At 40.5% G+C, this 22,355-nt stretch overlaps 10 non-coding genes across 10 annotated transcripts; 7 read left to right on the top strand and 3 right to left on the bottom strand.

Annotated features, from left to right (window-relative positions):
* The first annotated feature begins 2,006 nt into the window (after window positions 1-2,006).
* On the top strand, window positions 2,007-2,198 carry LOC130660772 (U2 spliceosomal RNA). The gene has a single exon (XR_008987970.1). It is a non-coding gene; the product is annotated as a U2 spliceosomal RNA (small nuclear RNA).
* Window positions 2,199-2,383: 185 nt separating this feature from the next.
* On the top strand, window positions 2,384-2,548 carry LOC130659718 (U1 spliceosomal RNA). Its single transcript, XR_008986923.1, has one exon. It is a non-coding gene; the product is annotated as a U1 spliceosomal RNA (small nuclear RNA).
* Window positions 2,549-2,898: 350 nt separating this feature from the next.
* LOC130660656 (5S ribosomal RNA) lies at window positions 2,899-3,017 on the bottom strand. The gene has a single exon (XR_008987853.1). It is a non-coding gene; the product is annotated as a 5S ribosomal RNA (ribosomal RNA).
* Window positions 3,018-7,896: 4,879 nt separating this feature from the next.
* Window positions 7,897-8,088, top strand: LOC130660771 (U2 spliceosomal RNA). The gene has a single exon (XR_008987969.1). It is a non-coding gene; the product is annotated as a U2 spliceosomal RNA (small nuclear RNA).
* A 185-nt stretch (window positions 8,089-8,273) lies between these two features.
* On the top strand, window positions 8,274-8,438 carry LOC130659717 (U1 spliceosomal RNA). The gene has a single exon (XR_008986922.1). It is a non-coding gene; the product is annotated as a U1 spliceosomal RNA (small nuclear RNA).
* Window positions 8,439-8,788: 350 nt separating this feature from the next.
* On the bottom strand, window positions 8,789-8,907 carry LOC130660644 (5S ribosomal RNA). Its single transcript, XR_008987841.1, has one exon. It is a non-coding gene; the product is annotated as a 5S ribosomal RNA (ribosomal RNA).
* Window positions 8,908-13,765: 4,858 nt separating this feature from the next.
* Window positions 13,766-13,957, top strand: LOC130660770 (U2 spliceosomal RNA). Its single transcript, XR_008987968.1, has one exon. It is a non-coding gene; the product is annotated as a U2 spliceosomal RNA (small nuclear RNA).
* A 185-nt stretch (window positions 13,958-14,142) lies between these two features.
* Window positions 14,143-14,307, top strand: LOC130659716 (U1 spliceosomal RNA). The gene has a single exon (XR_008986921.1). It is a non-coding gene; the product is annotated as a U1 spliceosomal RNA (small nuclear RNA).
* Window positions 14,308-14,657: 350 nt separating this feature from the next.
* LOC130660632 (5S ribosomal RNA) lies at window positions 14,658-14,776 on the bottom strand. Its single transcript, XR_008987829.1, has one exon. It is a non-coding gene; the product is annotated as a 5S ribosomal RNA (ribosomal RNA).
* Window positions 14,777-19,641: 4,865 nt separating this feature from the next.
* LOC130660769 (U2 spliceosomal RNA) lies at window positions 19,642-19,833 on the top strand. The gene has a single exon (XR_008987967.1). It is a non-coding gene; the product is annotated as a U2 spliceosomal RNA (small nuclear RNA).
* Window positions 19,834-22,355: the final 2,522 nt, after the last annotated feature.

The following is a 22,355-nucleotide window of genomic DNA, read 5'->3' as shown; positions in this document are numbered from 1 at the left end:
AAGCGTACCTTGTTGGCTTGTTCGAGGATACTAACTTGTGTGCCATTCACGCAAAACGAGTTACAATCATGCCTAAAGACATCCAGTTGGCAAGAAGAATTCGTGGGGAACGTGCCTAAGCATCTTACCAAACAAAAAACGGCTATTTTTATAGCCACACATCCATAAAAAATATTACGGCTAGCTTTTTATATCAAACTTTGTTCTGCTTTCTGTTTAAATTTTATGCTACATAAAAATTTTATGCTACATAAAGTTTGACAATGTTAAAAATATGAAGGGCAAGAAAAGTAAAAGCAAGAAAATAAGAAATTTAAAAACGAAAATACTTAAACTTAGGGAATCTAATCTTAAAATTACTCTTTTTTAACTGTTTAAGTGACTTAAACAAGTTTAACTTTGTACCAAGATAATGTTTTTTTGTAAATGTGTGGCTATAAAAATAGCCGTTTGTTAATGTAATAGCCAGATACACACAAATTATTTTTTTGCGGTCTTCTTTGCTGCCTTTTTGGGAGTCTTTTTGACCTTCTTTGCTGCAGGTTTTTTAGCAACAGGCTTCTTTGTGGGTTTCTTAGCTGCTGGTTTCTTAGCCGAGGCTTTCTTTGTGGCAGGCTTCTTTGCTGCTTTCTTTGGCGTGCTCTTCTTTGCTGGCTTCTTTTTTGGTGTACTTTTCTTTGCAGTAGGCTTCTTTGCCGTTGGCTTTTTTGCTGCGGCCTTTTTCTTAGGTTTTTCTTTTTTTACCTGACCTAGCTTGAATGATCCAGAAGCACCAGTGCCTTTAGTTTGAATCAAATCGCCTGATGTTACTCCTCGTTTAAGAGCCATTTTCAGATGATGATCTGAGTTTTCAGCAACTTTGTAATTTGCATGAATATATTTTGTAATAGCTTGGCGAGATGAACCACCGCGTTCCTTTAGGGTAGCGATAGCAGCCTTGATCATGTCCACATATTTAGGGTGATCAGCTGTCTTCTTTGCAGCAGGTTTCTTCTTGGGTGCGATTTTCTTTGGAGAAGCTGCTTCACTCATTTTTAATGTTTTCTTACAACAATCCAACGATAAACGATGCTTGTTATCACAGTAGAAGTATACTAAACATTACCGTGTAAATGAGATATAATTTAAGACGGTGCGAAGTATGCGGACGTAAAAGTACCACTCCCGGGAATTGATTTGGCGCGAAAACAGAAATGTGTGTTTCTGTACATCGTATAATGTCCGTTTTGGGAGCCGCGACTATGCGAAAGCATGTTAATTTTTATTTGTAGCACGACGCAATAGTCTGAAAGAGAAGCTGCTGGAGTTTGAGGTCTTCAGCATTACATCTACTCTGTTAATTTGGGCTTCTTCCGCGCCCGTGTTAGGATTTTCATAAAGCGTTCTTTGGTTTGCGTTGCGTATGTCGGCCTACATCATCGACACGGCCTGTTTCCGGCTATTAGGAGCAATTCATATATTGGGCACTGCGTTTCGACTTTTTTATTAGACCACAGTAAAAAAATTCACTCACAGAAGTCCCTTTCTTTCATGGCTACAAACACGAAGAATTCTGTCGTAAGTAAAACGAATGCGCAAGCCAAAATAACGATGGGGCGAAGTCATAAGCATCGCCCTGTGGCCCAATGGATAAGGCATCTGACTACGAATCAGGGGATTCCAGGTTCGACTCCTGGCAGGGTCGCACTGTCGCATTTCGGCTGCATGGTCTACTGTGTAACGCGCGCGCACGTTCTGGCGTAATGCGTTGATAAACGGAATGTACGCAGTCATATTGGAAAGTAATATCACGCACTTAGTATCGTCGCCTTTGTTAGCATTCATGTAAGTTACCATCCACTCGCTACAGTCGCTCTCCATCCTACGGCTAAATCAACAGCCGTGATTTTTACTATGTCGCCGTCCATCCGTACGCGGTGACAGTTGTAAGCTTTACAGTAACGTGACATGCTCCACAAGCAGTTACGGTGTGTGGACGATGCCTATCATGGCAACGCTTGTTCTTTATCGCTTCTCGGCCTAATGGCTAAGATCAAGTGTAGTATCTGTTCTTATCAGTTTAATATCTGGTAGGCCATTCTCTGAATGGTCAGTATATTAATCTGATTTTTGGCCTTGGGTCATGGAGGTGGATTCATTCACGCCGTGACCACGGGTTGCCTTGGTGTTGCACTATTACCGATGGCGGCCCACATAAGCAATAAAAGAATAATAGCAGTCCTCTTTCCGACGGCACTCTGCATAGTCTACGGCGGGAACAAAACGCGTACACTGGGGGAGAATACAGCCTATGCCCCGCGACACGGCAGTTTATAACACACTCAAGCCACAAGCATTAACAAACTTTGAAGGGTACCCTCATGCTACGGTGCAGTTCCAACTCATACTTACCTGACGGGGAAGTAAAGACTGATCAATGAGGGTTTTCTTCCAGAGTGAGGCTCTTGCATTGCACTACGCTTGGGCTGACCTCTGCGATTACTGCAAACGTCAGTAACTCGACCGTACAATTTCTGGTAGTGGGGGCCTGCGTCCGCGCTCGCCCCCTCCTTAAGTCAAAATGAATGAGCTTAGAAAAGTTGCGCGGCCAAATGTCGGTGGTGACTTAAACGCTAAGGTAAAACCTCGCTTGGCTGTTACGAAACGTGATTGCGATATAAGTCCTCGGAAGGCGGCGGAATTTTATTTTATTTGCCATTCCGTCAGGGTTATTGGATGATCGGCAATAGATCGAGTTTGTATGCATTTGAAAGCTCTTTTTTCTCGTACTATCACCTGAAAATGTCGTAGGAAAATGTCATAGGAAACACTTTCAACAACCGCCACGTTCCTTAATTGTTATAACAAGAAATATATCACAGCACCATTGAAATGAAAAGGCAACAAATGAAAATGAAAAGCCTACGACACCGGGAGTTCCCAGGCGGTCCCCCATCCAAGTACTATCCCGGCCCGACGATGCTTAACTTCCGTGATCAGACGAGAACGGGTGTGTTCATCGTGGTATGGCCGTAGACATTAGTAGGGGCAAATACGTGCAATTTATTTTGACGTTGTGATCAAATTTTTTTATTTAATTTCTTTGAGTTACTTAGGACAAGGCGTATGCATGGATTATCTATTAGACTTTAAGGTTATAGTTTTGTGAAAAAAACAATGTTTTTTTAAAGATGTGTGGCTATAAAAATAGCCGTTGTTTTCTGAGTGTAGCGGTTTACTTCTTCTGTCCTTTGTCGTTCTTCTTTGGGAGTAAGACAGCTTGAATGTTTGGCAAAACACCACCAGCTGCAATGGTTACACCGCTCAAAAGTTTGTTTAATTCTTCATCATTACGAACAGCCAATTGTAAATGTCTTGGAATAATCCTAGCTTTTTTGTTGTCTCTTGCTGCGTTACCAGCCAACTCCAATATCTCAGCAGATAAATATTCCAAGACGGCTGCTAAGTAAACTGGTGCTCCAGATCCAATTCGGTTAGCATAGTGCCCTCTACGAAGGAATCTATGCACTCTACCGACTGGAAATTGAAGTCCAGCTCTTGAGGATCTTGTCTTGGCTTTAGCCTTAGCTTTTCCACCTTTTCCACGTCCAGACATAACTGCGATTTGATTTGTAAGTTAATACAAAAACGTACGAATATTTAACGTAAGTGTTAACGAAATAAACTTTACTCGTTTTTTCATCATAAAAATAGGATCGAAATCATGTTTTTTTAACCAATCATAATTAAGTATTAAACAAAAGATTTTTTTTTTAACCAATTAAATTGCGTATCGGCGTTTTCGGATCGAATTCGATCCGATTTTTTTACTTATAAACAAAAAGTTTTGACTTGCAGTTTAATGCTTATTTACAAGTTAAGTAGCAAAAATTTTTAACCATGTCTGACGCAGCAGCTAAAGGAGGAAAACAGGCACCTAAAGTAGCCAAGAAAGGTGAAAAAAGAGCCGGCAAAAAAGGAGGAAAGATTGGTGGAACTGGTGAAAAGAAACGCAAGAGAAAGAGAAAGGAAAGTTATGCTATTTACATCTACAATGTTTTGAAACAAGTTCACCCAGATGTCGGAGTTTCAAGCAAAGCTATGAGCATCATGAACTCATTTGTCAACGACATCTTTGAGCGCATTGCTTCCGAAGCTTCGCGTTTGGCTCTTCAAAACAAAAAGTCGACCATCTCTTCTCGTGAAATTCAAACCGCAGTACGTCTTCTCTTGCCTGGAGAACTTGCAAAACACGCAGTCAGTAACACGCAGTCAGTGAAGGAACAAAAGCCGTCACAAAATACACAAGCAGCAAGTAAACCAACGTCTACCAAACACAAACGGTCTTTTTTAAGACCACACATCTTTAAAAAAACATTTACTTGGCGTCACTACAAGTTAACCGAAGTTAATAAAACTTCTAAATAATGTGCTTAAGAACACTAGCCTACATTTAAAATACTTCCCCATGTGTGTGTGTGGATTAGCTTCACTTTTCATACGTATTATTAGCTGTACTTGCAGAAAAGACAAGTACATTGATCCATGTTATTGCTTACATTTAACTTAACCCAGCTTTTCACGGAAACACTCCCAGGCAAATTAACCCTACAAAGTATTTCTAAATTTTTTTTGTGTCATATATGACATAGTATCGTATAGCAATAAATGTAACTGTGACAAGACTTTACACATTGTGTAATTTGGAAGCGTGCACAAAGTAATGTTTTAAAAGATTTGTGGCTATAAAAATAGCCGTTTTTGTTGAGCAATGACAACGCTTAACCTCCGAATCCGTAAAGAGTTCTTCCTTGACGTTTTAAGGCATAAACAACATCCATAGCGGTAACGGTCTTGCGTTTAGCGTGCTCTGTGTAGGTTACAGCATCACGAATAACATTCTCTAAGAAAACCTTCAGTACACCTCTGGTTTCCTCATAGATAAGGCCAGAGATACGTTTGACACCACCTCGTCGAGCAAGACGTCGAATAGCAGGTTTTGTGATTCCCTGAATGTTATCACGAAGAATTTTTCGGTGACGTTTAGCACCTCCTTTTCCCAATCCTTTACCTCCTTTTCCGCGTCCAGACATATTGATATAGTTGCGTACAGAACGAGTACAAAAACAACGTTTGAGTTAACAGAATTCAGACAGCTTTAAAAAGAGGCCATAAAATTACCTACTGCTCGTGGAAACACCCTAATTAACCAATAGAGTTGCGTCATTACAAAATGTTCCGAACATTTTGTACATTTTTTTAAGTAAAACTGTAGTTTTTTTAAAAATTCGTGGTCTTAATGTTTCAGTAAGGCAATAAATTTGGCATCGTTGGAATTCGCCAAACCTTCTGCTACTTACTAAAAAAAAAAAAAGTCAAAAGCTTTTGTGTATCAGAAGATACAGCCGTTTTCCCGTAGCCAAAAAACACAGATTTTATAAAAATGTTAAAGTAATGAGCGTAATGTCATTATGCAGCCAATCAGAAATTACTTTCTTAGCACCAATCAAATGGTTTGTTTTGAACCTTAGCTGTCAATCAATATGAGAAATAAAACTTTGGCGCGATAGTGCATTTTAGACCGTCTTGTGTATCCGTACTACATCGACTTCTTAAAATATGGCTCGTACAAAGCAAACTGCACGTAAATCTACTGGAGGAAAGGCTCCACGAAAACAACTCGCCACTAAAGCTGCGAGGAAAAGCGCACCAGCTACTGGAGGAGTGAAAAAACCACATCGTTACAGACCTGGTACAGTTGCTCTCAGAGAAATCAGAAGATACCAGAAGTCAACCGAGCTCTTGATCCGCAAGTTGCCTTTCCAGCGTCTTGTGCGAGAAATTGCTCAGGACTTCAAAACAGATCTGCGATTCCAGAGCACAGCCGTTATGGCTCTGCAAGAGGCTTCTGAAGCGTACCTTGTTGGCTTGTTCGAGGATACTAACTTGTGTGCCATTCACGCAAAACGAGTTACAATCATGCCTAAAGACATCCAGTTGGCAAGAAGAATTCGTGGGGAACGTGCCTAAGCATCTTACCAAACAAAAAACGGCTATTTTTATAGCCACACATCCATAAAAAATATTACGGCTAGCTTTTTATATCAAACTTTGTTCTGCTTTCTGTTTAAATTTTATGCTACATAAAAATTTTATGCTACATAAAGTTTGACAATGTTAAAAATATGAAGGGCAAGAAAAGTAAAAGCAAGAAAATAAGAAATTTAAAAACGAAAATACTTAAACTTAGGGAATCTAATCTTAAAATTACTCTTTTTTAACTGTTTAAGTGACTTAAACAAGTTTAACTTTGTACCAAGATAATGTTTTTTTGTAAATGTGTGGCTATAAAAATAGCCGTTTGTTAATGTAATAGCCAGATACACACAAATTATTTTTTTGCGGTCTTCTTTGCTGCCTTTTTGGGAGTCTTTTTGACCTTCTTTGCTGCAGGTTTTTTAGCAACAGGCTTCTTTGTGGGTTTCTTAGCTGCTGGTTTCTTAGCCGAGGCTTTCTTTGTGGCAGGCTTCTTTGCTGCTTTCTTTGGCGTGCTCTTCTTTGCTGGCTTCTTTTTTGGTGTACTTTTCTTTGCAGTAGGCTTCTTTGCCGTTGGCTTTTTTGCTGCGGCCTTTTTCTTAGGTTTTTCTTTTTTTACCTGACCTAGCTTGAATGATCCAGAAGCACCAGTGCCTTTAGTTTGAATCAAATCGCCTGATGTTACTCCTCGTTTAAGAGCCATTTTCAGATGATGATCTGAGTTTTCAGCAACTTTGTAATTTGCATGAATATATTTTGTAATAGCTTGGCGAGATGAACCACCGCGTTCCTTTAGGGTAGCGATAGCAGCCTTGATCATGTCCACATATTTAGGGTGATCAGCTGTCTTCTTTGCAGCAGGTTTCTTCTTGGGTGCGATTTTCTTTGGAGAAGCTGCTTCACTCATTTTTAATGTTTTCTTACAACAATCCAACGATAAACGATGCTTGTTATCACAGTAGAAGTATACTAAACATTACCGTGTAAATGAGATATAATTTAAGACGGTGCGAAGTATGCGGACGTAAAAGTACCACTCCCGGGAATTGATTTGGCGCGAAAACAGAAATGTGTGTTTCTGTACATCGTATAATGTCCGTTTTGGGAGCCGCGACTATGCGAAAGCATGTTAATTTTTATTTGTAGCACGACGCAATAGTCTGAAAGAGAAGCTGCTGGAGTTTGAGGTCTTCAGCATTACATCTACTCTGTTAATTTGGGCTTCTTCCGCGCCCGTGTTAGGATTTTCATAAAGCGTTCTTTGGTTTGCGTTGCGTATGTCGGCCTACATCATCGACACGGCCTGTTTCCGGCTATTAGGAGCAATTCATATATTGGGCACTGCGTTTCGACTTTTTTATTAGACCACAGTAAAAAAATTCACTCACAGAAGTCCCTTTCTTTCATGGCTACAAACACGAAGAATTCTGTCGTAAGTAAAACGAATGCGCAAGCCAAAATAACGATGGGGCGAAGTCATAAGCATCGCCCTGTGGCCCAATGGATAAGGCATCTGACTACGAATCAGGGGATTCCAGGTTCGACTCCTGGCAGGGTCGCACTGTCGCATTTCGGCTGCATGGTCTACTGTGTAACGCGCGCGCACGTTCTGGCGTAATGCGTTGATAAACGGAATGTACGCAGTCATATTGGAAAGTAATATCACGCACTTAGTATCGTCGCCTTTGTTAGCATTCATGTAAGTTACCATCCACTCGCTACAGTCGCTCTCCATCCTACGGCTAAATCAACAGCCGTGATTTTTACTATGTCGCCGTCCATCCGTACGCGGTGACAGTTGTAAGCTTTACAGTAACGTGACATGCTCCACAAGCAGTTACGGTGTGTGGACGATGCCTATCATGGCAACGCTTGTTCTTTATCGCTTCTCGGCCTAATGGCTAAGATCAAGTGTAGTATCTGTTCTTATCAGTTTAATATCTGGTAGGCCATTCTCTGAATGGTCAGTATATTAATCTGATTTTTGGCCTTGGGTCATGGAGGTGGATTCATTCACGCCGTGACCACGGGTTGCCTTGGTGTTGCACTATTACCGATGGCGGCCCACATAAGCAATAAAAGAATAATAGCAGTCCTCTTTCCGACGGCACTCTGCATAGTCTACGGCGGGAACAAAACGCGTACACTGGGGGAGAATACAGCCTATGCCCCGCGACACGGCAGTTTATAACACACTCAAGCCACAAGCATTAACAAACTTTGAAGGGTACCCTCATGCTACGGTACAGTTCCAACTCATACTTACCTGACGGGGAAGTAAAGACTGATCAATGAGGGTTTTCTTCCAGAGTGAGGCTCTTGCATTGCACTACGCTTGGGCTGACCTCTGCGATTACTGCAAACGTCAGTAACTCGACCGTACAATTTCTGGTAGTGGGGGCCTGCGTCCGCGCTCGCCCCCTCCTTAAGTCAAAATGAATGAGCTTAGAAAAGTTGCGCGGCCAAATGTCGGTGGTGACTTAAACGCTAAGGTAAAACCTCGCTTGGCTGTTACGAAACGTGATTGCGATATAAGTCCTCGGAAGGCGGCGGAATTTTATTTTATTTGCCATTCCGTCAGGGTTATTGGATGATCGGCAATAGATCGAGTTTGTATGCATTTGAAAGCTCTTTTTTCTCGTACTATCACCTGAAAATGTCGTAGGAAAATGTCATAGGAAACACTTTCAACAACCGCCACGTTCCTTAATTGTTATAACAAGAAATATATCACAGCACCATTGAAATGAAAAGGCAACAAATGAAAATGAAAAGCCTACGACACCGGGAGTTCCCAGGCGGTCCCCCATCCAAGTACTATCCCGGCCCGACGATGCTTAACTTCCGTGATCAGACGAGAACGGGTGTGTTCATCGTGGTATGGCCGTAGACATTAGTAGGGGCAAATACGTGCAATTTATTTTGACGTTGTGATCAAATTTTTTTATTTAATTTCTTTGAGTTACTTAGGACAAGGCGTATGCATGGATTATCTATTAGACTTTAAGGTTATAGTTTTGTGAAAAAAACAATGTTTTTTTAAAGATGTGTGGCTATAAAAATAGCCGTTGTTTTCTGAGTGTAGCGGTTTACTTCTTCTGTCCTTTGTCGTTCTTCTTTGGGAGTAAGACAGCTTGAATGTTTGGCAAAACACCACCAGCTGCAATGGTTACACCGCTCAAAAGTTTGTTTAATTCTTCATCATTACGAACAGCCAATTGTAAATGTCTTGGAATAATCCTAGCTTTTTTGTTGTCTCTTGCTGCGTTACCAGCCAACTCCAATATCTCAGCAGATAAATATTCCAAGACGGCTGCTAAGTAAACTGGTGCTCCAGATCCAATTCGGTTAGCATAGTGCCCTCTACGAAGGAATCTATGCACTCTACCGACTGGAAATTGAAGTCCAGCTCTTGAGGATCTTGTCTTGGCTTTAGCCTTAGCTTTTCCACCTTTTCCACGTCCAGACATAACTGCGATTTGATTTGTAAGTTAATACAAAAACGTACGAATATTTAACGTAAGTGTTAACGAAATAAACTTTACTCGTTTTTTCATCATAAAAATAGGATCGAAATCATGTTTTTTTAACCAATCATAATTAAGTATTAAACAAAAGATTTTTTTTTTAACCAATTAAATTGCGTATCGGCGTTTTCGGATCGAATTCGATCCGATTTTTTTACTTATAAACAAAAAGTTTTGACTTGCAGTTTAATGCTTATTTACAAGTTAAGTAGCAAAAATTTTTAACCATGTCTGACGCAGCAGCTAAAGGAGGAAAACAGGCACCTAAAGTAGCCAAGAAAGGTGAAAAAAGAGCCGGCAAAAAAGGAGGAAAGATTGGTGGAACTGGTGAAAAGAAACGCAAGAGAAAGAGAAAGGAAAGTTATGCTATTTACATCTACAATGTTTTGAAACAAGTTCACCCAGATGTCGGAGTTTCAAGCAAAGCATCATGAACTCATTTGTCAACGACATCTTTGAGCGCATTGCTTCCGAAGCTTCGCGTTTGGCTCTTCAAAACAAAAAGTCGACCATCTCTTCTCGTGAAATTCAAACCGCAGTACGTCTTCTCTTGCCTGGAGAACTTGCAAAACACGCAGTCAGTGAAGGAACAAAAGCCGTCACAAAATACACAAGCAGCAAGTAAACCAACGTCTACCAAACACAAACGGTCTTTTTTAAGACCACACATCTTTAAAAAAACATTTACTTGGCGTCACTACAAGTTAACCGAAGTTAATAAAACTTCTAAATAATGTGCTTAAGAACACTAGCCTACATTTAAAATACTTCCCCATGTGTGTGTGTGGATTAGCTTCACTTTTCATACGTATTATTAGCTGTACTTGCAGAAAAGACAAGTACATTGATCCATGTTATTGCTTACATTTAACTTAACCCAGCTTTTCACGGAAACACTCCCAGGCAAATTAACCCTACAAAGTATTTCTAAATTTTTTTTGTGTCATATATGACATAGTATCGTATAGCAATAAATGTAACTGTGACAAGACTTTACACATTGTGTAATTTGGAAGCGTGCACAAAGTAATGTTTTAAAAGATTTGTGGCTATAAAAATAGCCGTTTTTGTTGAGCAATGACAACGCTTAACCTCCGAATCCGTAAAGAGTTCTTCCTTGACGTTTTAAGGCATAAACAACATCCATAGCGGTAACGGTCTTGCGTTTAGCGTGCTCTGTGTAGGTTACAGCATCACGAATAACATTCTCTAAGAAAACCTTCAGTACACCTCTGGTTTCCTCATAGATAAGGCCAGAGATACGTTTGACACCACCTCGTCGAGCAAGACGTCGAATAGCAGGTTTTGTGATTCCCTGAATGTTATCACGAAGAATTTTTCGGTGACGTTTAGCACCTCCTTTTCCCAATCCTTTACCTCCTTTTCCGCGTCCAGACATATTGATATAGTTGCGTACAGAACGAGTACAAAAACAACGTTTGAGTTAACAGAATTCAGACAGCTTTAAAAAGAGGCCATAAAATTACCTACTGCTCGTGGAAACACCCTAATTAACCAATAGAGTTGCGTCATTACAAAATGTTCCGAACATTTTGTACATTTTTTTAAGTAAAACTGTAGTTTTTTTAAAAATTCGTGGTCTTAATGTTTCAGTAAGGCAATAAATTTGGCATCGTTGGAATTCGCCAAACCTTCTGCTACTTACTAAAAAAAAAAAAAGTCAAAAGCTTTTGTGTATCAGAAGATACAGCCGTTTTCCCGTAGCCAAAAAACACAGATTTTATAAAAATGTTAAAGTAATGAGCGTAATGTCATTATGCAGCCAATCAGAAATTACTTTCTTAGCACCAATCAAATGGTTTGTTTTGAACCTTAGCTGTCAATCAATATGAGAAATAAAACTTTGGCGCGATAGTGCATTTTAGACCGTCTTGTGTATCCGTACTACATCGACTTCTTAAAATATGGCTCGTACAAAGCAAACTGCACGTAAATCTACTGGAGGAAAGGCTCCACGAAAACAACTCGCCACTAAAGCTGCGAGGAAAAGCGCACCAGCTACTGGAGGAGTGAAAAAACCACATCGTTACAGACCTGGTACAGTTGCTCTCAGAGAAATCAGAAGATACCAGAAGTCAACCGAGCTCTTGATCCGCAAGTTGCCTTTCCAGCGTCTTGTGCGAGAAATTGCTCAGGACTTCAAAACAGATCTGCGATTCCAGAGCACAGCCGTTATGGCTCTGCAAGAGGCTTCTGAAGCGTACCTTGTTGGCTTGTTCGAGGATACTAACTTGTGTGCCATTCACGCAAAACGAGTTACAATCATGCCTAAAGACATCCAGTTGGCAAGAAGAATTCGTGGGGAACGTGCCTAAGCATCTTACCAAACAAAAAACGGCTATTTTTATAGCCACACATCCATAAAAAATATTACGGCTAGCTTTTTATATCAAACTTTGTTCTGCTTTCTGTTTAAATTTTATGCTACATAAAAATTTTATGCTACATAAAGTTTGACAATGTTAAAAATATGAAGGGCAAGAAAAGTAAAAGCAAGAAAATAAGAAATTTAAAAACGAAAATACTTAAACTTAGGGAATCTAATCTTAAAATTACTCTTTTTTAACTGTTTAAGTGACTTAAACAAGTTTAACTTTGTACCAAGATAATGTTTTTTTGTAAATGTGTGGCTATAAAAATAGCCGTTTGTTAATGTAATAGCCAGATACACACAAATTATTTTTTTGCGGTCTTCTTTGCTGCCTTTTTGGGAGTCTTTTTGACCTTCTTTGCTGCAGGTTTTTTAGCAACAGGCTTCTTTGTGGGTTTCTTAGCTGCTGGTTTCTTAGCCGAGGCTTTCTTTGTGGCAGGCTTCTTTGCTGCTTTCTTTGGCGTGCTCTTCTTTGCTGGCTTCTTTTTTGGTGTACTTTTCTTTGCAGTAGGCTTCTTTGCCGTTGGCTTTTTTGCTGCGGCCTTTTTCTTAGGTTTTTCTTTTTTTACCTGACCTAGCTTGAATGATCCAGAAGCACCAGTGCCTTTAGTTTGAATCAAATCGCCTGATGTTACTCCTCGTTTAAGAGCCATTTTCAGATGATGATCTGAGTTTTCAGCAACTTTGTAATTTGCATGAATATATTTTGTAATAGCTTGGCGAGATGAACCACCGCGTTCCTTTAGGGTAGCGATAGCAGCCTTGATCATGTCCACATATTTAGGGTGATCAGCTGTCTTCTTTGCAGCAGGTTTCTTCTTGGGTGCGATTTTCTTTGGAGAAGCTGCTTCACTCATTTTTAATGTTTTCTTACAACAATCCAACGATAAACGATGCTTGTTATCACAGTAGAAGTATACTAAACATTACCGTGTAAATGAGATATAATTTAAGACGGTGCGAAGTATGCGGACGTAAAAGTACCACTCCCGGGAATTGATTTGGCGCGAAAACAGAAATGTGTGTTTCTGTACATCGTATAATGTCCGTTTTGGGAGCCGCGACTATGCGAAAGCATGTTAATTTTTATTTGTAGCACGACGCAATAGTCTGAAAGAGAAGCTGCTGGAGTTTGAGGTCTTCAGCATTACATCTACTCTGTTAATTTGGGCTTCTTCCGCGCCCGTGTTAGGATTTTCATAAAGCGTTCTTTGGTTTGCGTTGCGTATGTCGGCCTACATCATCGACACGGCCTGTTTCCGGCTATTAGGAGCAATTCATATATTGGGCACTGCGTTTCGACTTTTTTATTAGACCACAGTAAAAAAATTCACTCACAGAAGTCCCTTTCTTTCATGGCTACAAACACGAAGAATTCTGTCGTAAGTAAAACGAATGCGCAAGCCAAAATAACGATGGGGCGAAGTCATAAGCATCGCCCTGTGGCCCAATGGATAAGGCATCTGACTACGAATCAGGGGATTCCAGGTTCGACTCCTGGCAGGGTCGCACTGTCGCATTTCGGCTGCATGGTCTACTGTGTAACGCGCGCGCACGTTCTGGCGTAATGCGTTGATAAACGGAATGTACGCAGTCATATTGGAAAGTAATATCACGCACTTAGTATCGTCGCCTTTGTTAGCATTCATGTAAGTTACCATCCACTCGCTACAGTCGCTCTCCATCCTACGGCTAAATCAACAGCCGTGATTTTTACTATGTCGCCGTCCATCCGTACGCGGTGACAGTTGTAAGCTTTACAGTAACGTGACATGCTCCACAAGCAGTTACGGTGTGTGGACGATGCCTATCATGGCAACGCTTGTTCTTTATCGCTTCTCGGCCTAATGGCTAAGATCAAGTGTAGTATCTGTTCTTATCAGTTTAATATCTGGTAGGCCATTCTCTGAATGGTCAGTATATTAATCTGATTTTTGGCCTTGGGTCATGGAGGTGGATTCATTCACGCCGTGACCACGGGTTGCCTTGGTGTTGCACTATTACCGATGGCGGCCCACATAAGCAATAAAAGAATAATAGCAGTCCTCTTTCCGACGGCACTCTGCATAGTCTACGGCGGGAACAAAACGCGTACACTGGGGGAGAATACAGCCTATGCCCCGCGACACGGCAGTTTATAACACACTCAAGCCACAAGCATTAACAAACTTTGAAGGGTACCCTCATGCTACGGTGCAGTTCCAACTCATACTTACCTGACGGGGAAGTAAAGACTGATCAATGAGGGTTTTCTTCCAGAGTGAGGCTCTTGCATTGCACTACGCTTGGGCTGACCTCTGCGATTACTGCAAACGTCAGTAACTCGACCGTACAATTTCTGGTAGTGGGGGCCTGCGTCCGCGCTCGCCCCCTCCTTAAGTCAAAATGAATGAGCTTAGAAAAGTTGCGCGGCCAAATGTCGGTGGTGACTTAAACGCTAAGGTAAAACCTCGCTTGGCTGTTACGAAACGTGATTGCGATATAAGTCCTCGGAAGGCGGCGGAATTTTATTTTATTTGCCATTCCGTCAGGGTTATTGGATGATCGGCAATAGATCGAGTTTGTATGCATTTGAAAGCTCTTTTTTCTCGTACTATCACCTGAAAATGTCGTAGGAAAATGTCATAGGAAACACTTTCAACAACCGCCACGTTCCTTAATTGTTATAACAAGAAATATATCACAGCACCATTGAAATGAAAAGGCAACAAATGAAAATGAAAAGCCTACGACACCGGGAGTTCCCAGGCGGTCCCCCATCCAAGTACTATCCCGGCCCGACGATGCTTAACTTCCGTGATCAGACGAGAACGGGTGTGTTCATCGTGGTATGGCCGTAGACATTAGTAGGGGCAAATACGTGCAATTTATTTTGACGTTGTGATCAAATTTTTTTATTTAATTTCTTTGAGTTACTTAGGACAAGGCGTATGCATGGATTATCTATTAGACTTTAAGGTTATAGTTTTGTGAAAAAAACAATGTTTTTTTAAAGATGTGTGGCTATAAAAATAGCCGTTGTTTTCTGAGTGTAGCGGTTTACTTCTTCTGTCCTTTGTCGTTCTTCTTTGGGAGTAAGACAGCTTGAATGTTTGGCAAAACACCACCAGCTGCAATGGTTACACCGCTCAAAAGTTTGTTTAATTCTTCATCATTACGAACAGCCAATTGTAAATGTCTTGGAATAATCCTAGCTTTTTTGTTGTCTCTTGCTGCGTTACCAGCCAACTCCAATATCTCAGCAGATAAATATTCCAAGACGGCTGCTAAGTAAACTGGTGCTCCAGATCCAATTCGGTTAGCATAGTGCCCTCTACGAAGGAATCTATGCACTCTACCGACTGGAAATTGAAGTCCAGCTCTTGAGGATCTTGTCTTGGCTTTAGCCTTAGCTTTTCCACCTTTTCCACGTCCAGACATAACTGCGATTTGATTTGTAAGTTAATACAAAAACGTACGAATATTTAACGTAAGTGTTAACGAAATAAACTTTACTCGTTTTTTCATCATAAAAATAGGATCGAAATCATGTTTTTTTAACCAATCATAATTAAGTATTAAACAAAAGATTTTTTTTTTAACCAATTAAATTGCGTATCGGCGTTTTCGGATCGAATTCGATCCGATTTTTTTACTTATAAACAAAAAGTTTTGACTTGCAGTTTAATGCTTATTTACAAGTTAAGTAGCAAAAATTTTTAACCATGTCTGACGCAGCAGCTAAAGGAGGAAAACAGGCACCTAAAGTAGCCAAGAAAGGTGAAAAAAGAGCCGGCAAAAAAGGAGGAAAGATTGGTGGAACTGGTGAAAAGAAACGCAAGAGAAAGAGAAAGGAAAGTTATGCTATTTACATCTACAATGTTTTGAAACAAGTTCACCCAGATGTCGGAGTTTCAAGCAAAGCTATGAGCATCATGAACTCATTTGTCAACGACATCTTTGAGCGCATTGCTTCCGAAGCTTCGCGTTTGGCTCTTCAAAACAAAAAGTCGACCATCTCTTCTCGTGAAATTCAAACCGCAGTACGTCTTCTCTTGCCTGGAGAACTTGCAAAACACGCAGTCAGTGAAGGAACAAAAGCCGTCACAAAATACACAAGCAGCAAGTAAACCAACGTCTACCAAACACAAACGGTCTTTTTTAAGACCACACATCTTTAAAAAAACATTTACTTGGCGTCACTACAAGTTAACCGAAGTTAATAAAACTTCTAAATAATGTGCTTAAGAACACTAGCCTACATTTAAAATACTTCCCCATGTGTGTGTGTGGATTAGCTTCACTTTTCATACGTATTATTAGCTGTACTTGCAGAAAAGACAAGTACATTGATCCATGTTATTGCTTACATTTAACTTAACCCAGCTTTTCACGGAAACACTCCCAGGCAAATTAACCCTACAAAGTATTTCTAAATTTTTTTTGTGTCATATATGACATAGTATCGTATAGCAATAAATGTAACTGTGACAAGACTTTACACATTGTGTAATTTGGAAGCGTGCACAAAGTAATGTTTTAAAAGATTTGTGGCTATAAAAATAGCCGTTTTTGTTGAGCAATGACAACGCTTAACCTCCGAATCCGTAAAGAGTTCTTCCTTGACGTTTTAAGGCATAAACAACATCCATAGCGGTAACGGTCTTGCGTTTAGCGTGCTCTGTGTAGGTTACAGCATCACGAATAACATTCTCTAAGAAAACCTTCAGTACACCTCTGGTTTCCTCATAGATAAGGCCAGAGATACGTTTGACACCACCTCGTCGAGCAAGACGTCGAATAGCAGGTTTTGTGATTCCCTGAATGTTATCACGAAGAATTTTTCGGTGACGTTTAGCACCTCCTTTTCCCAATCCTTTACCTCCTTTTCCGCGTCCAGACATATTGATATAGTTGCGTACAGAACGAGTACAAAAACAACGTTTGAGTTAACAGAATTCAGACAGCTTTAAAAAGAGGCCATAAAATTACCTACTGCTCGTGGAAACACCCTAATTAACCAATAGAGTTGCGTCATTACAAAATGTTCCGAACATTTTGTACATTTTTTTAAGTAAAACTGTAGTTTTTTTAAAAATTCGTGGTCTTAATGTTTCAGTAAGGCAATAAATTTGGCATCGTTGGAATTCGCCAAACCTTCTGCTACTTACTAAAAAAAAAAAAAGTCAAAAGCTTTTGTGTATCAGAAGATACAGCCGTTTTCCCGTAGCCAAAAAACACAGATTTTATAAAAATGTTAAAGTAATGAGCGTAATGTCATTATGCAGCCAATCAGAAATTACTTTCTTAGCACCAATCAAATGGTTTGTTTTGAACCTTAGCTGTCAATCAATATGAGAAATAAAACTTTGGCGCGATAGTGCATTTTAGACCGTCTTGTGTATCCGTACTACATCGACTTCTTAAAATATGGCTCGTACAAAGCAAACTGCACGTAAATCTACTGGAGGAAAGGCTCCACGAAAACAACTCGCCACTAAAGCTGCGAGGAAAAGCGCACCAGCTACTGGAGGAGTGAAAAAACCACATCGTTACAGACCTGGTACAGTTGCTCTCAGAGAAATCAGAAGATACCAGAAGTCAACCGAGCTCTTGATCCGCAAGTTGCCTTTCCAGCGTCTTGTGCGAGAAATTGCTCAGGACTTCAAAACAGATCTGCGATTCCAGAGCACAGCCGTTATGGCTCTGCAAGAGGCTTCTGAAGCGTACCTTGTTGGCTTGTTCGAGGATACTAACTTGTGTGCCATTCACGCAAAACGAGTTACAATCATGCCTAAAGACATCCAGTTGGCAAGAAGAATTCGTGGGGAACGTGCCTAAGCATCTTACCAAACAAAAAACGGCTATTTTTATAGCCACACATCCATAAAAAATATTACGGCTAGCTTTTTATATCAAACTTTGTTCTGCTTTCTGTTTAAATTTTATGCTACATAAAAATTTTATGCTACATAAAGTTTGACAATGTTAAAAATATGAAGGGCAAGAAAAGTAAAAGCAAGAAAATAAGAAATTTAAAAACGAAAATACTTAAACTTAGGGAATCTAATCTTAAAATTACTCTTTTTTAACTGTTTAAGTGACTTAAACAAGTTTAACTTTGTACCAAGATAATGTTTTTTTGTAAATGTGTGGCTATAAAAATAGCCGTTTGTTAATGTAATAGCCAGATACACACAAATTATTTTTTTGCGGTCTTCTTTGCTGCCTTTTTGGGAGTCTTTTTGACCTTCTTTGCTGCAGGTTTTTTAGCAACAGGCTTCTTTGTGGGTTTCTTAGCTGCTGGTTTCTTAGCCGAGGCTTTCTTTGTGGCAGGCTTCTTTGCTGCTTTCTTTGGCGTGCTCTTCTTTGCTGGCTTCTTTTTTGGTGTACTTTTCTTTGCAGTAGGCTTCTTTGCCGTTGGCTTTTTTGCTGCGGCCTTTTTCTTAGGTTTTTCTTTTTTTACCTGACCTAGCTTGAATGATCCAGAAGCACCAGTGCCTTTAGTTTGAATCAAATCGCCTGATGTTACTCCTCGTTTAAGAGCCATTTTCAGATGATGATCTGAGTTTTCAGCAACTTTGTAATTTGCATGAATATATTTTGTAATAGCTTGGCGAGATGAACCACCGCGTTCCTTTAGGGTAGCGATAGCAGCCTTGATCATGTCCACATATTTAGGGTGATCAGCTGTCTTCTTTGCAGCAGGTTTCTTCTTGGGTGCGATTTTCTTTGGAGAAGCTGCTTCACTCATTTTTAATGTTTTCTTACAACAATCCAACGATAAACGATGCTTGTTATCACAGTAGAAGTATACTAAACATTACCGTGTAAATGAGATATAATTTAAGACGGTGCGAAGTATGCGGACGTAAAAGTACCACTCCCGGGAATTGATTTGGCGCGAAAACAGAAATGTGTGTTTCTGTACATCGTATAATGTCCGTTTTGGGAGCCGCGACTATGCGAAAGCATGTTAATTTTTATTTGTAGCACGACGCAATAGTCTGAAAGAGAAGCTGCTGGAGTTTGAGGTCTTCAGCATTACATCTACTCTGTTAATTTGGGCTTCTTCCGCGCCCGTGTTAGGATTTTCATAAAGCGTTCTTTGGTTTGCGTTGCGTATGTCGGCCTACATCATCGACACGGCCTGTTTCCGGCTATTAGGAGCAATTCATATATTGGGCACTGCGTTTCGACTTTTTTATTAGACCACAGTAAAAAAATTCACTCACAGAAGTCCCTTTCTTTCATGGCTACAAACACGAAGAATTCTGTCGTAAGTAAAACGAATGCGCAAGCCAAAATAACGATGGGGCGAAGTCATAAGCATCGCCCTGTGGCCCAATGGATAAGGCATCTGACTACGAATCAGGGGATTCCAGGTTCGACTCCTGGCAGGGTCGCACTGTCGCATTTCGGCTGCATGGTCTACTGTGTAACGCGCGCGCACGTTCTGGCGTAATGCGTTGATAAACGGAATGTACGCAGTCATATTGGAAAGTAATATCACGCACTTAGTATCGTCGCCTTTGTTAGCATTCATGTAAGTTACCATCCACTCGCTACAGTCGCTCTCCATCCTACGGCTAAATCAACAGCCGTGATTTTTACTATGTCGCCGTCCATCCGTACGCGGTGACAGTTGTAAGCTTTACAGTAACGTGACATGCTCCACAAGCAGTTACGGTGTGTGGACGATGCCTATCATGGCAACGCTTGTTCTTTATCGCTTCTCGGCCTAATGGCTAAGATCAAGTGTAGTATCTGTTCTTATCAGTTTAATATCTGGTAGGCCATTCTCTGAATGGTCAGTATATTAATCTGATTTTTGGCCTTGGGTCATGGAGGTGGATTCATTCACGCCGTGACCACGGGTTGCCTTGGTGTTGCACTATTACCGATGGCGGCCCACATAAGCAATAAAAGAATAATAGCAGTCCTCTTTCCGACGGCACTCTGCATAGTCTACGGCGGGAACAAAACGCGTACACTGGGGGAGAATACAGCCTATGCCCCGCGACACGGCAGTTTATAACACACTCAAGCCACAAGCATTAACAAACTTTGAAGGGTAACCTTCTGCTACTTACTAAAAAAAAAAAAAGTCAAAAGCTTTTGTGTATCAGAAGATACAGCCGTTTTCCCGTAGCCAAAAAACACAGATTTTATAAAAATGTTAAAGTAATGAGCGTAATGTCATTATGCAGCCAATCAGAAATTACTTTCTTAGCACCAATCAAATGGTTTGTTTTGAACCTTAGCTGTCAATCAATATGAGAAATAAAACTTTGGCGCGATAGTGCATTTTAGACCGTCTTGTGTATCCGTACTACATCGACTTCTTAAAATATGGCTCGTACAAAGCAAACTGCACGTAAATCTACTGGAGGAAAGGCTCCACGAAAACAACTCGCCACTAAAGCTGCGAGGAAAAGCGCACCAGCTACTGGAGGAGTGAAAAAACCACATCGTTACAGACCTGGTACAGTTGCTCTCAGAGAAATCAGAAGATACCAGAAGTCAACCGAGCTCTTGATCCGCAAGTTGCCTTTCCAGCGTCTTGTGCGAGAAATTGCTCAGGACTTCAAAACAGATCTGCGATTCCAGAGCACAGCCGTTATGGCTCTGCAAGAGGCTTCTGAAGCGTACCTTGTTGGCTTGTTCGAGGATACTAACTTGTGTGCCATTCACGCAAAACGAGTTACAATCATGCCTAAAGACATCCAGTTGGCAAGAAGAATTCGTGGGGAACGTGCCTAAGCATCTTACCAAACAAAAAACGGCTATTTTTATAGCCACACATCCATAAAAAATATTACGGCTAGCTTTTTATATCAAACTTTGTTCTGCTTTCTGTTTAAATTTTATGCTACATAAAAATTTTATGCTACATAAAGTTTGACAATGTTAAAAATATGAAGGGCAAGAAAAGTAAAAGCAAGAAAATAAGAAATTTAAAAACGAAAATACTTAAACTTAGGGAATCTAATCTTAAAATTACTCTTTTTTAACTGTTTAAGTGACTTAAACAAGTTTAACTTTGTACCAAGATAATGTTTTTTTGTAAATGTGTGGCTATAAAAATAGCCGTTTGTTAATGTAATAGCCAGATACACACAAATTATTTTTTTGCGGTCTTCTTTGCTGCCTTTTTGGGAGTCTTTTTGACCTTCTTTGCTGCAGGTTTTTTAGCAACAGGCTTCTTTGTGGGTTTCTTAGCTGCTGGTTTCTTAGCCGAGGCTTTCTTTGTGGCAGGCTTCTTTGCTGCTTTCTTTGGCGTGCTCTTCTTTGCTGGCTTCTTTTTTGGTGTACTTTTCTTTGCAGTAGGCTTCTTTGCCGTTGGCTTTTTTGCTGCGGCCTTTTTCTTAGGTTTTTCTTTTTTTACCTGACCTAGCTTGAATGATCCAGAAGCACCAGTGCCTTTAGTTTGAATCAAATCGCCTGATGTTACTCCTCGTTTAAGAGCCATTTTCAGATGATGATCTGAGTTTTCAGCAACTTTGTAATTTGCATGAATATATTTTGTAATAGCTTGGCGAGATGAACCACCGCGTTCCTTTAGGGTAGCGATAGCAGCCTTGATCATGTCCACATATTTAGGGTGATCAGCTGTCTTCTTTGCAGCAGGTTTCTTCTTGGGTGCGATTTTCTTTGGAGAAGCTGCTTCACTCATTTTTAATGTTTTCTTACAACAATCCAACGATAAACGATGCTTGTTATCACAGTAGAAGTATACTAAACATTACCGTGTAAATGAGATATAATTTAAGACGGTGCGAAGTATGCGGACGTAAAAGTACCACTCCCGGGAATTGATTTGGCGCGAAAACAGAAATGTGTGTTTCTGTACATCGTATAATGTCCGTTTTGGGAGCCGCGACTATGCGAAAGCATGTTAATTTTTATTTGTAGCACGACGCAATAGTCTGAAAGAGAAGCTGCTGGAGTTTGAGGTCTTCAGCATTACATCTACTCTGTTAATTTGGGCTTCTTCCGCGCCCGTGTTAGGATTTTCATAAAGCGTTCTTTGGTTTGCGTTGCGTATGTCGGCCTACATCATCGACACGGCCTGTTTCCGGCTATTAGGAGCAATTCATATATTGGGCACTGCGTTTCGACTTTTTTATTAGACCACAGTAAAAAAATTCACTCACAGAAGTCCCTTTCTTTCATGGCTACAAACACGAAGAATTCTGTCGTAAGTAAAACGAATGCGCAAGCCAAAATAACGATGGGGCGAAGTCATAAGCATCGCCCTGTGGCCCAATGGATAAGGCATCTGACTACGAATCAGGGGATTCCAGGTTCGACTCCTGGCAGGGTCGCACTGTCGCATTTCGGCTGCATGGTCTACTGTGTAACGCGCGCGCACGTTCTGGCGTAATGCGTTGATAAACGGAATGTACGCAGTCATATTGGAAAGTAATATCACGCACTTA

The sequence above is a fragment of the Hydractinia symbiolongicarpus genome, chromosome 9 (assembly GCF_029227915.1).
Source record: "Hydractinia symbiolongicarpus strain clone_291-10 chromosome 9, HSymV2.1, whole genome shotgun sequence".
NCBI classification, from domain to species: Eukaryota; Metazoa; Cnidaria; class Hydrozoa; order Anthoathecata; family Hydractiniidae; genus Hydractinia; species Hydractinia symbiolongicarpus.
Note: the sequence above shows the minus strand (reverse complement) of the source record. Positions and strands in the feature narration are given on the sequence as shown.